This window comes from Tupaia chinensis, unplaced genomic scaffold, assembly GCF_000334495.1.
Source record: "Tupaia chinensis unplaced genomic scaffold, TupChi_1.0 Scaffold000217_1, whole genome shotgun sequence".
NCBI classification, from domain to species: Eukaryota; Metazoa; Chordata; class Mammalia; order Scandentia; family Tupaiidae; genus Tupaia; species Tupaia belangeri.
In genome coordinates, this window is record NW_006159692.1 from 2,254,837 (window position 1) to 2,259,826 (window position 4,990).

Here is a 4,990-nt window from a genome sequence, read left to right on the forward strand (position 1 = left end):
ATCCTGAAGAACTTTTTATGTGCACTGGAGGAGAATGTGTATTCTGCTGCCACTGGGGGGATATTTTAATGTATGCCTATTAAGTCCATTTTGTTTATTGTGTTATTCAAGTCTGCTGTTTCTTTGTTGATTTTCTATAAGGTTATTCTATATGTTATTTACTCATTTAGAGAGATTTTGCTACAGGGTGTGTGCACTTGCTAGAGAGATGGAGAGAGACAGAAAGTGAGACATCACTCCCGGGTGGGAGGCACGCCTCAGTCCTTTCTCCTCCAATTTCCTTTTGGGATCTTGGGCATGCATGCATACATGTCCAGCATGACTTTTAAGTTGCCAGGTCTGAGATTCAGACTGCAGTTGACTACATGGGAGTTTAGTGACATAACAATTACGCCATCTGCTAGTTCTGTGTTAGGCAGTTAGCTAGAAATGAGTGGGCAACCCTGAGATAAAAGCAGAACGACACCTGTTACTTCATTTGCTATTTATCAAAAGTTACAACCAGATTATTTGCAGAGACTCCTTCCTCCCACCTAGCTCTTCTTAGTGCCAGGAAGGTCAGGCAGATCTCAGTTTTTTTTTTTTTTTTTTCTTCTTTAGTTTCTGAGGAAGACACGAAGGGATAGTTGTTAATTTCCCTCTTATCATTCTTATAAATCCAAAAGGACTCAGAATAAGGATGTTCCTATCCTCTAAGTTCCACTGGGCATGCTCATTTAGGTAATTAAATTCCTCAAATTCTTCCCCTATGAGAAAGATGCACAAGTCCAGGAGAAAGTTGAGAATTTAAATAAAGAACATAGATACTATGTCAGACCTCCTACATTGTTAAATATTTATTATCACCTCTAGTAATAAAAATAACACTTAACCAGTATCAAACTGTAGTAGCTATGTAGCAACCCGTCCACTCAAAAGTCTTTTGGGTGTATTTCCTTTCTAAAATTCTTTCTTTTCTATTAAATGCTGTACTTTGTTTCCAAAATTCTTTCTTTACTATTAAATACTCTCTTCTATCTCCTTTTATTGTGGTTGTGGCTTTATTTAGCGCCTCAGGGCAGGTCTATAATTTTAGAGATCTGAACCTAGAGAATGAAGCATTTTACACACATCTCATAACAGTCCCTATTGTATATGTTATCGAAAGTGAGATATTGAAGTCTCCTACCATTATTAATTTTTGTCTAATCCTTTTAACCAAGATAATAATTATTATTAGACACAGAGTCTTGCTATGTTGCCCAGGCCTGTCTCAAACTTGTGATCCTCCTGCTGCTGTCTCCTGAATAGCTTGAATTATAGGCATTTATACTACATCTGGTTTTATGTTGCATAATTATTGATAGAGAAGAACTTACTATTACTTTTTTGATAATTGTTTTCTCTTTGTCATATCGTTTATTTGCCCCCTCCTTTTTTTTTTTTCTTTAGGTTTTTGATATAGGGGGTGAAACAGTGAGAGGGGAAGTGAGAAATCACTCTTTAGGAGGGATGGTCATGCCACAGTCCCTTCTCCATTGTCCTCCTGGGATTTTGAGCACACATGGACATGTGCCTAGTGTGATTTTCAAGAGGCCAGGTCTGGGACTTGAACTGTGTTAAACATGTGGGAGTTCAGAGCCATACCCACTATGCCACCTGCTTGCCCCTCTTTTAACTTTTATACTAATATTATAATCAGGAATTATTTACCACTAATATAACGATACTAATTACTATAATATTAATTAAATTAATATAATATGTAAAAGTAATTACTTGTTTTAATTTTATCTACTATTATTATTACTGTTGTTTTTTAACTTGCTATAGGGCACATGCACTCACCAGAGAGAGACAGAGAGAGAGGGAAACTGAGAAAGCAAGCTACTAGGTCTGGCACTTAAACCAGTCAGTGGTATGGGAGTCTAGCACCCTAAGTACCATATCACTTACTGTCCCACAAATTAATATCGTATTAACCAATAATGTGATGATATTTATTTGTATATTTATCTTTACTGGTTAATGTTATACTTTCTTATGCTATTATGTTGCTTTTTATCATCCTTTAATTTCAACTTCTTTTATGATTTCCTGTATGGCTGGTCTGGGGTGATTAAATGTCATAGCTGTCATCTGCCTTGGAAAGTCTTTGTCTCTCAGTTTTGAAGGACATTCTGCTGCATGGTGTATTTACTTGGAAGTATTTTTGTCTTTTGGTTCTCCCAGCACTTTGGATATCATATTACTCCCTTCTGGACTATAAGGTTTCTGTGGAAAAATTCACTAACAGTCTTATAGAGATATTTTCTTGTATGTGACAAGTCACCTTTCTCTAGATACTTTTAAAATTCTGTCTTTAATTTTTTTTTTGGAGAGGAGTTTTGCTATAGGGCGTGTGCGCTCGCCAGACAGAGAGACAGAGAGAGACAGAGAGACAGAAAGCGAGAAATCACCCCCCAGGGGGGATGGTCACGCCGCAATCCCTTCTCCTCCATTCTCCTCTCGGGATCTGGGGCACGTACGCACACGGGCCCGGCGTGTTTTAAGCCACCGGGTCCGGGACGTGAACCGCAGTCGACTACGTGGGAGTCCAGCGACATAGCCATTACGCTAACTGCTGGTCCCTAATTTTTGATAATTTTATAAAAATGTATCTTTGTGTAGATTTTTTTGGTTTGGTTTATGTTACTTGGGATCCTTCAAACTCTCTAAATCTGGTTGTTCATTTTCTTCCCTCTATTTGGGGACTTTTCAGCCATTATTGCTTTGCATCACTTTCTCATTTTTCTCTTTTTTAGGATTTGTGTATCAATTCACTTGATGATGTCCCGTAAGTCACTTAAGCTTTATTTATTATTTTTTATTCTTTTTGCTCTTCTGATTGGATCATTTCAATAGACTTGTCTTTGAGTTTGCTAATTCTTTTATTCTGCTTGCTCTAGTATGCTATTGCACTTCTCTGGAGAATTTCTCAATCTGGTTATTATATTGTTAAGCTCTAAGATTTCTTTTTGGTTCTTTAAAAAATACTCTTATCTTTTTTTGTTTATAAGTTCTCTCTGTTTATCAATTGTTCTCTTGAGATCATTGAATATTTTTATACTGGTTATTTTGAATTCTCTATAAGGTAATTCATTTATCTCTATTTCATCTGAGTTTCTGGTGTTTTATCTCATTCTTTCATTTGGATTATGTTTCCTCCTTTCTTTCTTTTCCTTGGCTCTTTTTGTGTTGTTATCTATGCATTATGAATAAGTGCCATCTTTCCCAGTCATAATGACATTGTACAAGAGGAGTCCTCTAATAAACCTGTCTAGAGCTTCTGTGGGCCTCTGAAAATCTTTTGCTAGTGCAAACTCCTACTTTTGATCTCTTTAGCTCCAGGGGTCTGGCTCCTGTCAGCACACTGAGAATGGCAAGATAGAAACTCGTCCCTTAGATAACACCCCTTCAAAAATGGGACATTCAATTTGTGGTTCAATTCTTTCCATCTTCAGGGAGAAGCTGGGAGCTGCCTGGGGGATTTCCTACTTATGCTATTTTGTGATGCCAGGGGTTAGTGATATGGCAAAAGGTGTCTCCAATTTTCCTACCACTTTTAAGTTCAGCTGGTTTAGCATTCATCTAAGGTGCAAGAATTTCTCAACTAGTTTTTGGATTTTTTGCAAAGAGACCTGATCCGTGTATGGCTGTTGAATTGATGTGTCCATGACAGGAAGAATACAGGGCTTCCTGTTCTGCCATCTTGCTGATATCACTTCTTGCAGTTTTTAGCAAACCATTTCTGTCTTTCCTGAAGACTTGAGAGGGCCAGAGGCAAAAACCAAACCAAACCAAATCCAAAACAAACAAACAAATAACAAAATAACCCCAACAACAAAAGACTTGGGTAATTGGGTAGATTTTTAGATAAATGCATTTAACAGGATACTTACTAGAACTTTTAGTGTAAAATCAGACATAATAGTAATAGCTATAATTTGATGAGTACTCACCAGTTTTTGGGTTTGGGAAGGGGTATATTAATTGCATTGGACATTTCCTTATATGCTATTAAAATGTGAGTTTCATGAATATAGTAGGAGCTGGTATTCATTGTATTATTAAATTCCCAGCCCCTGATAGAAAACCAGGCACATAGAAATTGCTCAATAAATCTTTGCAAAATAATTAAATTTTAGTTCATGATTATTCTTTGCTCTGTCAATATTCATCTAAAGAAATGAAAGCCAGAAGTAGGTGGGTTTTTTTTGCCTGATCTTAGTAAAATGAAAATGGCCTTTGGAGTTGGACAAACCTGTTTTTATCACAAATTTATCATTTACTTAAAATAGAACCAAATTTACTTCACTTTTAGGGGTCAACGTTCTTGTTTGAATCTGAAAAATGGCAGGGACAGTTCATAGTTTATAACCCTTCCTAATTATACCCACTCTGCCTAACAACAGAAAGAGCAAAACGAAAACCTAAGGACAAAATTTACAACTGATAACAATGTATGTTCACAAGTCCTAAGGACCAATATTCAAAATAATCACCAGCTGCTACAAACCTGTGTGACATCAGAATCTGTGTGAGTGGAGGAGGACAGCATTGGGATAGGTAGTGGACATAAAGGCACAAAAACCCTAAGGTAGACTGTGGGGCAAATTTGCAAATAATTACCAAAACTAGGAGGAATTTTGCTTGATCCCATAGCAGATGGATGTGAAGGGTCCTCTGAGCCACTTGTGTTTTCCTGCTAGCACTCTCTTCTCTCCATCCTCTCACCTGTAATCTTATTACTCCTATTACTTGTTCAGCTATGAGGTTGTATATTAGCATTTTTTCTCATATAGTACTTTTCTTTTGCTGTCTTAACAAATTACCCCAAACTTAAAACTATTCAAATCAACTATCTTATAGTTCTGTATTGTAAAAGTACAACACAGAACTCACTAGGCTAAAATTAAGGTATCAGAAGGACTAAGTTCCCTTCTGGAGGCTCTATTTTCTTGTCTTCATC